This window comes from Protopterus annectens, chromosome 3.part1, assembly GCF_019279795.1.
Source record: "Protopterus annectens isolate FY-2018-M chromosome 3.part1, PAN1.0, whole genome shotgun sequence".
Lineage (NCBI taxonomy): Eukaryota > Metazoa > Chordata > Ceratodontiformes > Protopteridae > Protopterus > Protopterus annectens.
The window spans coordinates 1,651,341,760-1,651,361,799 of NC_056732.1; the positions used below are offsets into that span (position 1 = coordinate 1,651,341,760).

The following is a 20,040-nucleotide window of genomic DNA, read 5'->3' on the forward strand; positions in this document are numbered from 1 at the left end:
TGGATGTTGGTTCCAAGACAAAGATATTCAATAGGCCGATAGAGTTCATGCTTGTGTTTGCCTGCTAACTTAGATGGCAAAGTTCACAACTCAGCAAGAACAAATTTAGACAGTGCCCAGAGGAAATGCATAAAAACTAATCTAATATGCAATAGAAAAGAACAAAAGGTTGGTTCGAGTAATTTACCTTGACCTTTAATAGCTGACCTAATCGTCAAACAAAAAAACAATAGAAATGTCATTTGCCAAGGAAAAGTATTTATATTTTTTCTCTTAATATGAAACGTATGTCAAAACACCTGCTAGAGAATATTAATACATGATGTTAAGTTGTCAATCTCGCCTTCATTCTTGCTGGATGGGTTCGGAGCCGATCCTCGGCTCCGACTCGGCCACTCTAAAAGCTCGAGAGCTAGTTCCACGGCTCGAGGCTCCCCTATATCCCACAATGCTAGGCGGCAACTCCTCGGATCTCGTTTGCCGCTACAGCGATCGAGGTGCATTCCTACCGGCTCAGGTTAGTTTTTGGTATAGAAACTAGTTTTCTTAGCCTTTTCCCCCTTATTTTAAGTTAGTTTTTTATAAATAGTTATTGTAAAGTAGTCCATCCATTCCCTGTTAATTTCCACCCCCTTTTTCCAAAAAACTATAGAAATTTTCCCTCGGGCCCTAGGCCCAGTCCCTCCCTTCCTAGTAGTGAGTGACTGTGTTTTGTAGGGATTTTATTAATAATTACCTTTAACTTAATTTAAGTTAGTTTAATTATTTTTTTAAGTGTAATCGGTGTGTGTGTGTTTGTGTGGTTACACTTTCCCCTTAGATATGTCTAAGGAATCAAAGGTCTCAGGCTTTAAGAAGTGTCAGAAGATGTCTCTGACAGACGGTCACACTTCTTGTGTGTACTGCCTGGGACCTTTGCACCTGCAGGACTCATGTGCTGTTTGCCATGGCTTCAGCCCTAGAGTCCTGCAGGAGCGAAAAAATAAACTCATTTTAAGGGGTTTATTGAAGCCTGAGGGTCCCTCGACTCAATCATCGGGGAAACCCTCGAAGCCTTCCAGACCTTCGGCTCCAGCCTCTGAGCTGTCTTCTGGAGGTCCTAAGGCTATTCGAACATCGGCTCCGGCCGGAGCCGATGAATCTCAAATAAAAGCCCCTAAAGTGTCCTCGGCTCCGGCTGGAGCCGAGGAAGACATAGCTGAGTCGGCTCCGATCAAGTTGTCGGAACCAACATCTAGAAAAAGGTCCCGATCTCCATCTATCGGCTCTGTTCATTCGGCTCCAGCATCTCCTTTGCTGTCTGAATGGAGCCATAGATCCCACTCTTCTAGGTCTTCCAGGTTATCGGACCATGACCTTCAGAGAGTAGTGAGTCGACTTCTTAAGTCCGAGGCACTAGCCCAGATGCTTCAAAGTCCGACTCAACAGTCGAGAACGATTCCCATCACTCAAAATGTTCCTCCTCTGACTCTTTTGAGTTCGGAGCCGGGGCGGCTCGGACCCGAGACTGTGGTGGCGTCAGAACCGATACCTTTGTCTTCAGTTCAGTCGTCTGCTCCGATGTCTTCCTTGGAAGAATCTCGGCGCCGGACTTCCCTCGTCGGCTCCGAGGGGGCGAGTGGCATCGGACCTTTGTCCGACCCCGCTCTCCCTCTGTGCTTCAGCGCTGGTGAGTTCGGCTCCGACATCGGCCTCGGAGTCATCTCTGTCGGTGCCGGGGGAGGTTTTCAGTTTTTCGGAACGGAGACCTCTGGCTCTGCCTGACAGGGGTGCCTTCGAGGTCATGAGGAGCGTGTTAGAACCAGGTTCAACTCCACAGTCGGCTCCTTCTGCCCTTCCCCCCATGGTGCCTCTGGTGATTTCTACTCACTCTCTCATCCCCGACCATAGAGAGCCAGCTCCTCAAGTTTCCCCAGTGGGGATCTCCTCCTCTTCCGAGGCCTCTCCTGATCCTGTAGGAGAGCCCCCTAGGAAGAGGCAGTGCAAGAGGAAGCAAATTGACGCCCCTGAGTCTGTCACCTCTGACACTGATTTAGAGGATTCTGAAGGTTCCCATCGTTCCCCCTCTGAAGACGTCTCCTTTGTAGACATCCTTGAAATCTTAAAACAGAGGGGGAATTGGCCAGCCCTCAACCCTTCAGAGGATGAATCAGTGCATCTTGAGGAGTGTGGCTCTCGCCCTTCCACCTCCTGGGTGTCCCCTCCCTTTGACCCCCTTATGCAAGTGGTGGCAAAGAAGGCTTGGGCGGCTCCTGATTCAGTGGAACCCACCCCCAGGAGACCATCAAAATTCATTACGGCCCCCAAGGACAAAGAATTTTTGACCAAAGGCGTCTGTTGATGCTATGGTGGTGGCTGCGGCCACCAAGAAAGAGTTAGCTGATCCTTCGGTGCCTGTTCATCCTCCTAACAAAGAGTCTAGGTCGATGGACAGGTACGGGAAGCGGATGTTCTCGTCAGCGACCTTTACTATGAGATCGCTGAATTACCGGTCTCATTTCACTCGTCTTCAGAGGGATTTGCTCAAGGAAGCGAGTGAAATGTTGAAGGACCCAACAGCTGCGGGATTTCAGGATAGGATGAACTCTCAGCTGGCAACCCTTAATTCTATAACTAACTCCTCCATGCGCCTCCTTTCATATGCGGCGGATGGAGCAAGTAGAGCGGCAGGTACAGGTGTAGCCTTGCGTAGGCACGCCTGGATGCAGCTATGTAACTTTGCGGACCCTTTCAAGGCGTCCTTCACTAATTCCCCCATTGATGGATCATCCATCTTTGGTCCTCAAGTGAAGGAAACCCTGACTAGGTGCGAGACTGATGGCAAAACTCTCTCTGCCGTCGGACTCCATTTTTCTACTCCTTCTAGACCTTACCCCAAAGGCCAGAAGGGGGGAAAGATGTGGTTCATAAACAATCTCAAGGAGATTTGCCTGATGCACAGAGTCGATTCCCCTCTAGAGGCAGAGGGGGGAACAATAATGGTAGACGCCGTCCTAGAGGCAGAGGGGGCCCGCAGAATCAGGGCAGTCGAGAATCCTTTTCAGACAAGCCCTTTCAGCATCCCTGAGGTGTTGCCCGACTGTCCACCTTCGGAGGCAGTCGGGGGAAGGTTGCACTGTACCCAGAAGCCTGGCTATCCCTAACTCAAGACAAGTGGGTACAGTCTATCATTTCCGAAGGCTACAGAATCCAATTCCTTTTCATTCCGAAGCAATCCAAAAAATCCCTTCCAGACGTTCCACCCAGTCAAAGGGAGCAAGCAGCTTTAGAAATTTCAAAGCTGCTCGCAAAAAGAGCCATTCAACCAGTTCCAGCAGACCAAACAGGATCCGTAATCTACTCCAAATTATTTTTGGTTCCAAAGAAAACAGGGGACTGGAGACCCATTCTGGATCTCAGCAACTTGAACAACTTTGTCAAGAAAACAAAGTTCCGGATGGTCATGCTGCAGTCCATTCTACCCCTTTTGGGGCGGGACAACTGGATGTGCTCCATAGATCTCCAGGACGCGTACTATCACATCAGAATGAGTCGACGCTCCAGGAGGTTTCTCTGCTTCAGGCTGGGAACCAGTCATTTTCAATTCAGAGCCCTGCCCTTTGGTCTCACTACAACCCCCCTCGAGTGTTTACCAAATGCATGGCAGTGGTAGCCTCTCATCTGAGACGACAAGGATTCCAGGTGTTTCCTTATTTAGACGACTGGCTCCTTACAGCCCCCACCAAGCATCTTTTACTTCTCGCCAGAGACTACACCTTTCACACATGTCAGGCACTAGGCATTTCAATAAACTACGAAAAGTCTGTCTTGTCGCCTTGTCGTGTTATTACCTTCATAGGCGCAAATCTAGACACAGTCAATATGTCAGCCAGACTCACAGAGCAGAGAATAGCAGACATACACAGGCAGGTCTCTCTTGTCTTGCAGAGCAACAAAGTCAAAGCCAGACTGATCCTGAAAGTCTTAGGAATTATGGCAGCCATTCCCCTTCTACCATTAGCTCGCTTCCATATGAGAATTTTACAATGGATGCTTTTCACACAATGGTCTTACCAAAGACTTCCAATGTCCCATCCTATTCGGATAACTCAATCGTGCAAGAATCACCTCTCTTGGTGGATCACATCTCCCCAGCTCCTCCTAGGGAGACCTTTCGTCCCTCCCCCTCCAGTTGCTACAGTGACAACGGACGCCTCCCTGATCGGGTGGGGGGGGGGCATTACCAGGGCAGGACAGTCCAGGGCATGTGGCAACCATTCGAGTGCCACTTGCACATAAACGTCCTAGAGATGAGAGCAGTGCTTCTAGCGTTGCAAGCTTTACAAGACTCTCTTCCCAAGGGAACTATAGCAATTCAGACAGACAACATGTCTGTAGTGTGGTGCATCAAAAAAACAAGGCGGAACCAGATCTTACCCCCTATGTTGAGAGGCACTCAGACTGTGGGAATGGGCGATTTCTTCTCAGCGATTTCTGTTAGCAACGCACATCCCCGGGAAGTCCAATGTGATTGCAGACAAATTGAGCAGAGCTATTCTCATGCCTCACGAGTGGTCTCTGAAGAATTCAGTGTTGGAGAAAGTTTTTTGAAAGTGGGGCTGGCCTTGCTGCGACCTTTTCGCTACTCCCCAAAACAGTAAGTGCGATGATTTTTTCACCCACTTTCCCCAACCAGGCCACCCCAGCAGAGACGCTCTAGTGCACGTTTGGCCCCGAGGACTTCTGTATGCTTTTCCTCCCTTCCCACTGATATCTCAGCTGATACAGAAAGCCATCGCTCAGGAAGCTTCCATGATCCTCATTGCCCCTTACTGGCCTCGACAGGTTTGGTTCCCATTTCTCCACCATTATCTGTTGGAGCAACCTTGGCATCTGGACCCAGTTCCAGACCTCTTGACCCATCAGTCGGGTCAGTTGCACCACTCCCTTCCTTCTCTGAACCTCACAGCGTGGTTCCTCCAATTCCAACTTTAGCCAGGCTTCCTCTGATATCTCACTCAGTTAGAGATATCTTGATAGCCTCTCATAAATTTTCCACTCGGAAGATTTATCATAACAAGTGGAAACGTTTTTCCTATTGGGCGCAGTCAAAGAATATAGATCCTTTCACTGCTTCCATTCAATCAGTTCTAGACTTTCTAGTCGTAGTTTTCAACTCAGGTTCGTCTCCGTCTACCATTAGAGTTCAATTGGCAGCAATTTGAACTTTCATGTTGGAGTCTCAGAGTCCTCCATTATGTCTCACAAACTCTGCAAAGCCTTTTTAAAGGGAGTTTTTCTCCTCAAACCACCCATCAGAGATCCTCCTCCCCAATGGGATCTCAACTTGGTTCTGATGTCCTTAATTCTTTCCCCCTTTGAACCTGCGGCTTCATGTTCAATAAAGTTACTTTCTTGGAAAACACTCTTTTTAGTAGCTATCACTTCAGCTAGAAGAGTCTCTGAACTCCATGCTCTGTGTTGTCGACCACCTTATCTTGTATTTCATAAGGATAGGGTGTCCTTACGTACTAACCCGTCTTTTTTGCCCAAGGTAGCTTCACTGGCAAATTTGAATCAAACCATTGAGCTTCCTGTTTACTTCCCAAATTATTCTAATAGGTCAGAACAAAAGTTACACTGTTTAGATGTTCATCGCCAACTTGGGTACTATTTAGACAGGACCAAACAATTCAGGAAATCTGACCAACTGTTTGTTTTTTATGCAGAAGGTAGAATGGGCCTTCCAGTTTCTAAAGTGTCTCTCTCTAGATGGCTTACTTCGTTGATTACCCTAGTGCATGAGATAAGACATCAACAGTTGCCATCCAAACCCAGGGCTCACTCAACTAGAGCTTTAGCCACTTCTATAGCTTTCCAAGATAGGTTGCCTATTGATTCGATTTGTTCTGCAGCTACTTGGGCTTCTCCCCATACCTTCATTTCTCATTATAAGTTGGACTTGGCCTCTAGAGACCGAGCCAACTTTGGTTCCACTGAACTCAAGAGTCTGTTCCGATAGGCCACCCGGGACAAGGTGCTAGGGACGCGGTCCCATCCAGCAAGAATGAAGGCGAGATTGACAACTTAACATTTAGAAGTTATGTACCTACCATAACGTTCCATGTTAGTTGTCTTCGTCTCGCCTTCTTTCTTGTGTCCCACCCGCCTTCCCCCTAGCCAGGACAGACCTAGAGGAGTTTTTCTTTGTTCCTTATGGAATTTTCTTGCTGGCCTTAGCTTTCAAACGAGATCTGAGGAGTTACCGCCTAGCATTGTGGGATATAGGGGAGCCTCTAGCCGGTGGAACTAGCTCTCGAGCTTTTAGATTGGCCGAGTCGGAGCCGAGGATCGGCTCCGAACCCATCCAGCAAGAAAGAAGGCGAGAAGAAGACAACTAACATGGAACGTTATGGTAGGTACATAACTTCTAATTATGCCCTAGTTCATAGGTTCATAGGTTTATACTAGGCTATCTGCCCTAAGGCATTTATAAGCCCAGCCCAAATTTTTGTGGCTTACGCCACCCCTTATATGAAAAAATACTGTGCCCATTAGTTTGTTGTGCCTCTGTCCAGCAGTGACACAGAGATGATTCCCGGGGTAAACCTACGATCTCCCATCCACAGGTCAAGATTTCTCTTGAACAGAGCCAGCGAGGTGCTCTGCCTCACATGGACCGGGATTTTATTCCACAGCATAGGGAGTCTCTGAGTGATAAATCTATCCCTCCAGCATGTCCTATTTATATCCGTGCTAAGGTTTAAGTCGCTTACTCTAGTGGTTTTGGTGGATTTGGATTTTTTGAGGTGGAGCATGTCCATTAATTCCGGGTTGGACATGGCCTTGTATGTCAGGCACATGTCACCTCTGAGCAGACGGTATGCGACTGAATAGAGCTGGAGTTTCTTCAATCTGGCAGCATATGACAGATTTTGGAGTCCCTTTATCCTTTTGGTGAGGAAATTTTGGGGTCTCTCCAATTGCTGCAGATGTCGGGTGAGATACATTCCGAATGGGGCATTGTACTCGATCATTGGTCTGATAAGTGAAGAGTACAGGGGAACAATGACCTCACTAGATCTGGATGTGAATCCCTTCATGATCAGGTGGGCAACGTAGAAGGTCTTTCTAACCACTTTAGCAACGCGAGTGTCAAAAGAAAGGCCACTGTCAACCTGGGTCCCCAGGTCCCTGATACCCTCTTCTGTGCTTAGTGGATTGCCACCTATATGGTAGCTTGGGGTTACCTTGTTTTTCCTGAAGGGTATGACTACACATTTTTTGGCGTTTAACTTCAGGCCATGGCTCTGGCACCAGCTATCTGTTTCCGTGAGTCCCTTCTGAAGGATATCCGTGTCCGATGCACTTTCCACTATGGCGCCCAGTTTGCAGTCGTCTGCAAACTATGTCAGCCAAAGTCCTCCCATGTTGGCCTGTACTTCTGAGAAGTAGATGCCGAACAATAGGGGCCAAGGACCGAGCCCTGTGGGACACCACTTGTGACCGGCTTGGAGTCTGACATAGCGCCAGCAACTCTAACCCTGTGGGTTCTGTCCTTAAGCCAGTTTGCAACCCATCTTGTGACATATGGGTTTACATTTAAGCCGGTAAGTTTTTCTACAATACCCGAGTGGGGTATTGTGTCGAAAGCCTTTGCAAGGTCAAGGTAGGCTGTATGGACTGCCTTTCCCTCATCAATGGCCTTGGTGACTGTTTCGAAGAAGTCGACCAAGTTCAAAAGGCATGATCTTCCCTTGACGAAGCCAAACTGGGTCGGGTCCAATGTCTGCAAGTCCCCTATATCTTTGTTTATGAGCTCCATTATGATCCTCTCCATAGCTTTGCAGACTAGACTTGTTAAGCTTATGGGGCCGTAATTACCAGGGTCCGTAAAAGCACCGCCTTTGTGGAGTGGGACCACAGTTGCCGTACGCCACTCCTTGGGCACGTATCCTGTGGTAAGGCTGAGATTAAACAGCTGCCTTATGTGCGGGTTTAATTCCTCATTTAGCTCGTGTAGCACACAGCCGGGGACACCATCCGGTCCCATTGATGCTGTGTTTTTAGCTTTAGAGAGAGCAGCTTTCACCTGCGCATTTGAGATGTCTGGGAGGCTACACTCCGCTGGGATAATTATCTCTCCTTTAGGGGAGAGGGGTGAAGTTTGCACTGAACCTGTCTGCCAGTATGTTGGCAATGTCTGTGGGTTCAGTGATTTTTGTATCATTTTGGACTAATTCTGAGCATATCTGGGAGTTTCCACCCAGGTTCCTAACATAGCTGAAAAAGGCCTTATGATTGTCCTTTGAATCCATGGCAATTTTTCTCTCAAAATTGGCCTTAGTTGATTTAATGAGTGCTCGTATTTTTTTACTAATAATGATCAGGGGTGACTTCCATTTTATGGATTTTGTTCTATCATGTAATAGCTTTCTCCTCTTATTGTAAAGTTTGTTAATGGCTGGGGTCCACCAGACTGGATGTTTGCCCTTTGTGGAAAGAGTCTTGGTTTTATTTGTGATTGCCTGATCCATGCAGTTTTGGAGGTGTTCATAGAAGGCATTTGTAAGGGCTTCCGCAGCTTGGGTTGTGGTTTCCACTGGCTCAGGGGCCTTGAAGGATACCACACCAGTCTTGAGTAGTGTGAAGTTTGCTTTAGAGAAGTTCTTCACTGTGGTCTTTTTTGTTTGGGGTGGGGGCGGGATGTGGATTTCCAGTGAGATTAGTTTATAATCAGATCTCACCAAGGAGGGATATACTTCCGGTGTGGAGCATTTTGTCCCCATGTTCGTGATAATGAGATCTAGTATATTTTCTCCTCTTGTGGGAACAGTGACTAGCTGTTCCATGGCATTTGAATTTATGAACTCCAGGAACCGTTGGGGTAGAAAGTTAGGGCTTGAGTAATGTTCCCAGTCTATATTCGGGTAGTTGAAGTCACCCAATATGATGGTGTTTGGAGATACATTTATACCCTCCAGTGTCTTCAGGAAGGCTGTGTGGGTTCCTGAGTTTGAGAGGGTAGCCTGTAGCATGCTACAATTTGTAGAGCAGTTTTGCCTATGGTTAGTTGCACCTGGATGGTTTCCGAAGCTTCGTGCGTTGCCACCAACCTGGAGGTGTGGGTATCCTTTATGAATATGGATACACCCCCTCCTTTTGTGGTGTGGTCTGGGTTTTGGGGCCGGAACGCATGATATGAGGTAAAACCTAATAGTGCTGGGGTGCTCTCAGGAGCCTTGAACCAGGTTTCAGTTACAGCACAGACATCGATGTTTTCCATACTGAGAAGGGCCTCGAGTGCGTGCATTTTGAGATTTAGACTTCTGGCATTGAGCAGCATTACCCTCAGTTTCTTCCCATTTTTGTTTTCTAGGGTGGTAGGTTTAGAATTTGAGCCTTGCCTAAAAAAGGCACTATGGGGGTGGCAAGAGCCTTAGCCAATATCCGGAATCACAGGGGTGACAGGTGCAAGCCGTCCCTTGTGAAGCAACGTGGCTTGTCAAGCATGTCATCCCAGGCAGACAGACACTGGATCCCCTTTGAATGACACCAGACATTAAGCCAATTGTTAAAGCTGATCATCTTGTCTCTATATTGTGGCATCATTCTTGGTGAAGGAAGGATACTGCTCAGGGTCAGGGTCATACCTGCCTGGGCTACATAATCAGAGAGCTCCTTTATGTCTCTTTTCATGTAGTCCAGGGAGGTACGTCTCAGGTCGTTCACACCAGCATGGACAATGACTGTGTCAAATTTGTACTTGCCGTGGAGTGACCCGAGTGCTTGTGTTATGTGGCGGATTCTAGCGCCCAATAGGCAACTTACTGTGACCCTCTCCTTGTTTAGCCTGGTGAGTGGGACGTCAGTGTGTCTGACTATGGAGTCACCTATGACAAGTATGTTTGGTGTTGTATTTGGCCTTAAGGGCTGTGACTGCTTTGCACACTGCTTTTGTGATTTATGTGTTGCTTGTGGGGTGTCTTGAGGTAGCAGTTGTTTGGGTGTCTGCTTTGGAGGCCTCTGCTGTTTAGGTAAATTTTTACTCAGAGCCTCCGAGTATGTCTTTGTGTGTTTATGTGTTTGATTCAGTGGTGTGGTAGCATTATGTGAGGCTGGTTTTGTGGTGTGTGTAGTTGCCTTCTCCTCCTGTCTGGTCTTGCCAGTCCTGAGTTGAGAGAGCTCAGCCTCCAGTTTGGCTAAATAGCTGCATCTCTCGCAAGTATTTGTGTTATGTGGGAGGAGGAGAGGGTTGTCTGTGTACATGAGGCAGTTATAACATTGCCTCAAGATTCCCAGATTCACCAGCTGGACCGGAGAGGAGATTGACAACTAACCTTTGGACATGCTAGAATAATATTGGGAATTCCTTAATAATTGAAAACAAGGACCAGTGGGGAGTGAGGGTGTAGTGCTTTTAATTTTTAGTGCTGACTTATATAATTGCTTTAGTGAGCAAGTGCCAGGTAACTTGAGTGCAATGTGTTACAAGTAACTAAATGCAAAAACAACAAACAGTAACTTTCTTTCAAGTGAAACAAGGAAATAAGTACAGTAAGCAATGCAGATATCACTAGTGATCCACAGAAGCGCTGAGAAGCCGCTTATTAGGTGGAATTAGCTTCCAGGGAAATAACAAGAAAACAAACAACAAGCATATAAACAAAGCTAGATTCAGCAGGCCTGGATCTAGTCTATGCTAGAGCAAACAAGGTGTACCAATTTCAGTAAGATACAGTTCAAATATTCAGGCACTATAAGCCTTTAACCAGAAATTCCCAGCTCAGAATGGCAGAGTCCAGCCTCTTCTCCCACAAGAGTGCAGACCATGAACCTTCTTAATGTAAAATAACTGGCCTGAAGTCCAAGTGCCTAAACCAGAACTAATACACTTGGACACTGGGCTCTCAATCAGCAGTTCCCAACTTAGAAGGATGAAAGCTACCTGTCCTGCCACCACAGTGCTTGCCACAAACCTTCCTAATGTAAAACAACTGGTCTGAAGCCCAAGTGCTTAATCCAAAAGACTTAGAATGATAGCTACACTTTAATCAAGTTACAACCAAGCAGTAATAAATACAATTGAATACTTTAGAGAATGTCTGGATTAGTGCTCAAGTTACACAAACAAAGCTAGATCCAGCAGGCCCGAATCCAGTCTATGCCACAGCAAACAAGGCGCACCAACTTCAGTAAGAAGCAGTTCAGATATGCATGCACTATAAGCCTTTAACCAGAAATTCCCAGCTCAGAAGGGCAGAGTCCAGCCTCTCCTCCCACAAGAGTGCAGACCACGAACCCTCTTAATGTAAAATAACTGGCCTGAAAGCCCAAGTGCTTAAACCAGAATTAATACACTTTTAGAATAACAGACACTGAGCCCTCAATCAGCAGTTCCCAACCTAGAAGGATGTAAGCTACCTGTTCTGCCACAACAGTGCAGACCACAAACTCTCTCAGTGCAAAACAACTGGTCCGAAGCCCAAGTGTTTAAACCAAAAGGCTTAGAATGAGTTACACCAAGCAGTAATAAATACAATTGAGTATTTTTAAGATGACGCAAAAGTAAAATGAAGTAGGTAGAAACACAAGTACAGTAAAAGCAGATGACATTTTTTTTTTTTTTTTTTAATCTGAACAAGTGCTGAGATCAAAGAAACAGATTTGAGTGCTGAAACTAGAAAACTGGCTAGTTATAAGAAAAAAAAAAGCTAGAAGGCTTCCCTCAAACACAGAAGGGCTTGGGGGCTCAGAAGCCTACAAATAGTCTATACCACTTAACAGGAAAGGCAGGAAATAAGCTTAATTTTTTTTTGTCTGTTTCCCAGATGCTCTCTTTGTACACAGTAGGAGTGCCTGAAATCAGAATATGATCTCACTGCACTTGAGAAAATGAGATGAGCCCAGAGGCAGGCTGAGGGGCGGGCAGTTTCAAGGCCACTAAGAAGAGCAGAAAAACTGCCAGTTCAGTTAAATATTCCTTCAACACAGTTTAAATCAAATTAAATACTGTATTTTTTTTTTAAAAAAGTGCAGATAAAGGTACTTAAATTCTCTTATACGTCCAGTTGAATATAACCAAGTTCTTAGCCGGCCAAAGCTGAGGTTTTTAAGCAGAAAATATTTCACAATGCACCACTTAAATAGGCAAGGACAGGAAATCAAAGAATGTGGCTACCCCCACACCTGTAATTACTAGCAAATAACAAAATTCAGCAAACACTAGCTTCAGTTCAAGTTACTGAAGAGCAGAAAAACTGCCAGTTCAGTTAAATATTCCTTCAACACAGTTTAAATCAAATTAAATACTGTATTTTAAAAAAAAAAGTGCAGATAAAGGTACTTAAATTCTCTTATACGTCCAGTTGAATATAACCAAGTTCTTAGCCGGCCAAAGCTGAGGTTTTTAAGCAGAAAATATTTCACAATGCACCACTTAAATAGGCAAGGACAGGAAATCAAAGAATGTGGCTACCCCCACACCTGTAATTACTAGCAAATAACAAAATTCAGCAAACACTAGCTTCAGTTCAAGTTACTGAAGAGCAGAAAAACTGCCAGTTCAGTTAAATATTCCTTCAACACAGTTTAAATCAAATTAAATACTGTATTTTTTTTTTTTAAAAAAAAGTGCAGATAAAGGTACTTAAATTCTCTTATACGTCCAGTTGAATATAACCAAGTTCTTAGCCGGCCAAAGCTGAGGTTTTTAAGCAGAAAATATTTCACAATGCACCACTTAAATAGGCAAGGACAGGAAATCAAAGAATGTGGCTACCCCCACACCTGTAATTACTAGCAAATAACAAAATTCAGCAAACACTAGCTTCAGTTCAAGTTATTGAAGAGCAGAAAAACTGCCAGTTCAGTTAAATATTCCTTCAACACAGTTTAAATCAGTTAAAGTTTAAGTGTTCCCTATCATAAAGGATCTGCGAGACACACTAATTACAGGACCTGTTCCCATTGTCAGCTTTTTCAAATTCTTTCCCCACCAATGGCTCTAGAGTCCTGTCAGGCTTCCTCAGCAATCATGACATATGGGTAGTCATTTCCTACACTTTCCTGTTCTTCCAAGTGATAAAAAATTAATTTAGAACAAGAAATGTTTCTCAGTTCAATTTCTGAAAAGGTCCATTTATTAATTCTCTAATTACCCACTAAATCTAATTTAGAGTCACATTGAACATAGATCAGGCACACTGTGTGCAATGCAGAGACTAATGCTGGATGGAGTGTCAGCTCACTGCAAGACACAAACACACACCAAATACATCTATGGGCAGGTTATAGGTCTGCTTTTGGGGATGAGGAAGAAACTAAAGCACATGGCAAAAAACAACAAGGACATATGAAGGGCATGCAGACTCTACTCAGAAGACATCCTATCCGAGAAACGAACTGGGAAACCAAACTCTGAGTTAGAAATGCTAACTGCTAGGTTGCCAATACTGGCAAAAATAAAGGAAAAGAAATATTTTCCACAATGGGGCATTTACACTTTACGATGAAATAAACTGATCCTGCTACTACAGTATTATTAGTCCAGTGTTCACATAACTTCTTAATATGACACTGGTGGGCGCCTACTTACAGGACAAAAGTCTCAAAGCAGCACCCTGGAGAGGTTTACTGGATAACTTTTGAAAAGGAAGTTTGGGTTCTGGAAATGGCACCTAACTTTACAGAGATAAATGGAAAAGATTTTCTGTTTGGTCTAAAGAACGGATGCTAGATCCCTTTTCAGCCTCTGTCTCTGTCATCCTTCAATACCTTTCTGAGTTCTTTGAAAATGGAGCTTCAGCCTCTACCATACGAGTCCATTTAGCAGCAATTTCCAATTTTCAGAACGGAGTTCAGGGCATTCCAATTATATCCATCCGCCTGTGCAAAACCTCTCTCAAAGGAGTGTTTCACAGCAGACCTCCAATTAGACGTCTCTTAGAGATGTGGAATCTCTCTCTAGTACTGCAGTCTCTCCTCTCAACCCCCTTTTGAGCTTGTTGCCAAATGTGATCTCAAATTTCTCTCATGGAAATCTCTATTTTTGGTAGCTGTCACTTCAGCCAGATGGATCTCAGAATTACAGGCCTTATGCATCAAGAGACCATACCTGATACTTCATAAAGACAGAGAATCTCTACGTACTAATCCATCCTTTCTCCCCAAAGTGGTTTCTGATTTTTCTGTCAACCAATCCATCGAGTTCCCAGTGTTTTTTCTGAACTATTCCAATAAAGAATACTGCCTGCACTCCTTGGATGTGTATAGGCAACTACATTTTTACCTAGACAGGACAAAAGCTATACACAAGACAGACCAACTTTGTATTTCCTTCTCTGGCCCAAGGATAGGATATGCTGTGTCAAAAGTCACTTTACCAAAGTGGCTCAGAGACTGTATTTCCTTTTCATACTCATGTACAAACGAGCCTAGACCTCACAATATCAAAGCACATTCAACTAGAACTACAGCAACCTCTGTAGCTTTTTCACTCCAGAGCCTCTATGGACATTTGTGTAGCAGCCATTTGGGCTAAACCACACACATTACAAGTTAGATATGGTCTCCAGGAGAAGAGCAGCCTTTGACTCAATGGTGCTAGGAATGTTCTTTCATAAGGGCCGCCCATGGACCTCAAGGAAGCTTGAGATTCTGTCCCATCAGTGATGAATGGAAAGAAGATTAACAACATCAGATTATGTCTTACCATAACATTCCATCTGTGTTGATCATCTTCTATTCATCACATCCCACCCTCCATTCCCCACCAAAGGCTCCTGGTGGATCTCATGGGTCCTTGTGGTGTTTCAGGGTTTTTGTGCAGAAATGGCCTCTGCTTTACTTCTATATGTCTTATGCAAACTCGATCTGAGGTAACAGGGAGAAGGGCATTGTGGGTAGCAGCTTAGCTCGAGAGTTTTTGGTGTATGTGAGCTTGGTATTAGGCTGACACGGTTCCGAGGGGCTTGGAACCGAATCCATCAGTGATGAATGGAAAAAGATCAACAACACAGATGGAACGTTATGGTAAGACATAACTTCTTTTTTGGCTTCCAGAACTGTTACTTTACAATTATAATTTCACAGATTCCCTAATGCAGATCTCTTTAGATTCAGCTGACAACAATATGCACATTTTAACTTTTTGTCACAGGAGGCAAATGCATATATTATGCATAAATGACATACAAATGAAAACACTATTGTTGTGTTACAGAAATTGTTCTCCAGCATTGGAAATACTATTACAGAAAAAAGAAAGACCAGGACTTTGACTTGGCACTCAAATTCAATGTGCAACTGTCCTGTTACTTTTGCATCTAAAAGGATAACCAACCTACGATTTTATACCTGAATATCTATATTTGCTGTCTAAAACATTTTGCTAGAAAATATCAAACTTTTCAAAGACATAATCCTGGACCGAATGTCTTCACCAATACACTTACACAGTCAGCAGAATGTAGCAGATGATCAAGGTGTATTATTTTTCATTCATTCCTCAACATACAGTGGATATAAAAAGTTTACACACCCATGTTAAAATGCCAGGTTTTTGTGATATAAAAAAATGAAACCACAATAAATAATTTGAAAACATTTCCCACCTTTAATGTATCCTATAACCTGTACAATTCAATTGAAAAACAAATCTGTTCGAGGAAAAATATAAAAAAATAAAAAATGTACAATACTCTGGTTGCATAAAAGGCTTCAGTCTTGCAATCCTACCCCATAATCCAGATATATGGAGAATACGGGAGATTGTTGTCATATGTAGTACACAACCAGTACTTGCCAAAAATTCCTGCAGCTCCTTCAGTGTTGCTGTAGATCTCTTGGCAGCTTCCCTGACCAGTTTTCGTATTGTCTTTTCATCAATTTCGGAAGGACGTCCAGTTCTTTGCAACGTCACTGTTGTCCCATATTTTCTCCACTTTTTGATGATGTTCTTCACTGTGTTCCATAGTATATCCAATGCTGTGGAAATTTTTTTGTACCCTTCTCCTGAATGATACATTTCAACAATGAGATCCCTTTGATGCTTTGTAAGCTCTCTGCGAACCATGGCTTTTGGTGTAGCAGGCAACTAGGTAAATGTCAGGAAAATCCTACTAGGACAGCTGAACTTTATTTGAGGTTAATCAGAGTCATCCAAGAAGACTGAATGCTGTAATTAAATCAAAAGGTATTTCAACAAAGTATTAGTTTAAGGGTGTGCACACTTATGCAACGAGTGTATTGTATGTTTTTTTATTTTTTTTCCCGAACAGATTTGTCAGTTGAATTGTACAGGTTATAGGTCACATTAAAGGTGGGAAAAGTTTTGAAATTATTTATTATGCTGAGATTCTTCTAACTAAGATTCAGCTTAACAAAAGTAAAGCCATATATCTAATCTGTGTCTATCTTCCCCCAGGCAATAGCATCAACACATTAGAGGCTATCCTCAGCTGGCTTTCAAGCAACTACCCCCAAGAAACCATTATACTTGGAGACTAACATATACTGGAACTCCTGTATATCTGAGCAGCCTTCTACTCATATCAACCTGTATGGTTTTACCCAAACTATAACATCCCCTACCCATACCAATAAACTTAACAACAAAACAAGTACCTTTGACTGGATACTCACTAATACTCTCCAAGAAAACTATAAAACAGGCACCCTCCCAGAGGACATAAGTGACCACTTGCTTACCTATCTAATCAGATATAAAACTGAAGTTCCAAACTCAACCATATGTAGAACTATTCGTACTAACAAAAATTTTAACCCTGCTTACTTTCAAACTGAACTAAGCACCTGTGACTGGTCACCCCTGAAACACCTCCCACTAGATAATGCAGTTAAATACTTTAATTCGAAATTTCTTTCCATTTTAGATTGCCATGCCCCATTACACAAAGTTAGAATCAGAACTAAACCAGCACCATGGCTCACCAAAACTACCAAACAAAAAATCCTTCAAAGAAATAAACTATGGGCCAAATGGCGTTCAAACAAAAAGCCCCTCAGATCACTTACAATTCAGACATCTAAGAAACAAAACAAAAAAAGCCATATTATCCAATAAAATAAACTATTACTACCAGCTTCAACAAACCCACCAAAATAATCCTCAAAAATTCTGGCTAGGCATCAATAACCTCCTACACCCCGGACACTCAAGCACTCCTACTCCCTCTGGCTCTGATCACAACAATCCCATCCAAATAGCCGACTCATTTAACACATTTTTCACTGAAACAATACAATCCCTAGCCAACCAGCTATCCCCTAGCACCTCATGCTCTACCACAACCTCTACCAATAAACCTCCTCTATTTCATTTTCAACCAGTGCCCACATCGCTCATCTTTAACCTCATCCAGAAACTTAAACCCATCACACTCTCTGCAGATCTACTACCTGCAGAATACCTGCAAAAAGCTCCTAAAGTCATAGCCTACCCCATATCCATCCTCATTAACAGAACTATTTCTGAAGGAACTATCCCCTTAATCTGGAAAGTCTCTCACATTATTCCCCCTGCACAAAGGTGGTAACTTCAAGGAGTTCTCCAGTTACAGGCCCACAGCCACACTATCTCCTTTGGCAAAAATAATGGAGAAATGTATTCATTTACAACTGTTAACCTACCTACGTGAACACAATTTACTAGCACCCTGTCAACATGGCTTTAGACCATTTCATAGCACCACCTCTGCTCTCTTATCCTTCACTAACCATATTAATAGTAATCGTAATAATGATACTCTATCCTCAGCCCTTTTTATCGACCTATCTAAAGCATTTGACATGGTTAACCACCACCTCCTCATAGACGCACTCAAAAACCTGTCCATTGGATGCCCTTACTATACAGTGGTTCCAATCATACCTAGATAATACGCAACAGGCTGTACTATGGGATAATACTTTATCTTCCCACCTCCCAGTTGCCCTAGGGGTCCCTCAAGGATCCATATTGGGTCCTTTACTCTTCTCCATCTTTACAAATGACCTCCATTCTGTAATTCCACAAGCTGACCCTGACCTTGAGTAGCATCTTACCCTCACCAAGAATTATGCCATAATATGGAGACAAGATAATTAATTTCAACAATTGGCTTAAGTATTGGTGTCATTCAAAGGGGATCCAATGCATGTCAGCCTGGGATGACATGCGCGACAAGCCACGATGCTTCACTAGGGACGGCTTGCACCTGTCACCCCTGGGCTTTCGGATATTGGCAAAGGCTCTTGCTACCCCTATAGTGCCTTTTTTAGGCAAGGCTCAAAAGACAAACCCACCTCCATAGGTATCACAAGGGATAAGAAACTAAGAGTAATGCTACTCAACGCCAGAAGTCTAAACCTCAAGTTGCACTTTTCGAAACTCTCCTTAGCATGGAGAACATCGATATCTGTGCAGTAACAGAAACCTGGTTCAAGGCTCCCGAGAGCACCCCAGCACTACCAGGTTATACCTCATACTATGCTTTTCGGCCCCAAAACTTGGACCGAACCACAAAAGGAGGGGGAGTATCAATATTTGGCAAAGATACCCACACCTCCAGGTTGGTGGCACAGCACGAAGCATCAGAGACTATCCATGTGCAACTAACAGTGGGTAAAACTGCCTTCCAGTTTATAGCCTGCTACAGACCACCCTCCCAAACCCAGGAACCCCACTCGGCCTTCCTGAAAACACTGGAAAATATGAAGGTCTCTCCAAACACCATTATATTGGGCGACTTCAACTACCCGAACATAGACTGGGAGCATTACTCTAGCTCCAACACCCTAGCCCAAAGGTTCCTAGAATTTATAAACTCAAATGCTATGGAACAACTTGTTACCACTCCCACAAGAGGGGAAAACATACAGGACCTGATCATCACCAACATGGGGACTCTATGCTCCAGACCAGAAGTGTATCCCTCATTGGTAAGATCAGACCATAAACTAATCTCACTGGATATTCACATCCCGACTCCACCCCCTGCTCTGAAAACCACACTGAAAAACTTCTCTAAAGCAAATTTCACACTCCTAAAAACAGAGGTGGAATCCTTCAAAGCCTCCGGGCCTGTGGAAAATACGTCCCAGACCGCAGAATCCTTTATAAATGCATTCTATGAACACCTTCAGGAATGCATGGATCATGCAATCCCAAATAAAACCAAGACCTCCAAAGGCAGACATCCTGTCTGGTGGACCCCAGCCATAAACAAACTATACAATAGAAGGAGGAAGCTACTACATGATAGAGCAAAATCCCAAAAAGGGAAGGCATCTCTGATCAGTATTAGCAAAAAACTACGGGCACTCATAAAATCGTCTAAGGCCAGCTTCGAGAGAAAAATTGCACAGGACACTAAGGATAATCACAAGGCTTTCTTTAGTTATGTTAGGAACCTGGGTGGGAATTCCCAGATATGCTCAGAATTAGTCCAAAATGACAAAAATACACGAACCCACAGACATTGCCAACATCCTAGCTGACAGGTTCAGCAAACTCCCCATCCCCACCAAAGGGCAAATATCTATCCCAGCAGAGTGCTGCCCCCCTGACATCTCAGATGCTCAGGTAAGAGCTGCCCTCTCCAAAGCAAAAAACACAGCATCAATGGGACCAGACGGTGTCCCGGGCTGCGTCCTACATGAACTCCAAGAGCTAAACCCAAACATAAAACTACTGTTCAATCTCAGCCTTACTACAGGATATGTACCCAAAGAGTGGCGTACAGCAACAGTGGTCCCTCTCCACAAAGGTGGTGCCTCAACGGATCCTGGAAACTATCGCCCCATAAGCCTGACTAGCTTGGTCTGCAAAGCTATGGAAAGGATCATCATGGACCTCATAAATAAAGATATTGGGGACCTACAGACACTGGATCCTACCCAGTTCGGCTTTGTTAAGGGCAGATCCTGCCTCTTAAACCTGGTTGATTTCTTTCAAACAGTCACCAAAGCCATTGACGAGGGGGAAGGTGGTCCACACAGCCTACCTGGACCTTGCAAAAGCCTTCGATACAATACCCCACTCGGGCATTATAGATAAGC

The 20,040-nt window shown here is 44.2% G+C and overlaps 1 protein-coding gene across 1 annotated transcript in view; it reads right to left on the reverse strand.

Moving 5' to 3' along the window:
- The window catches only part of RBM48 (RNA binding motif protein 48), a 299,162-nt gene that overhangs the window by 650 nt on the left and 278,472 nt on the right, over positions 1-20,040 (reverse strand). The gene's annotated exons all lie outside the window — the stretch shown is intronic.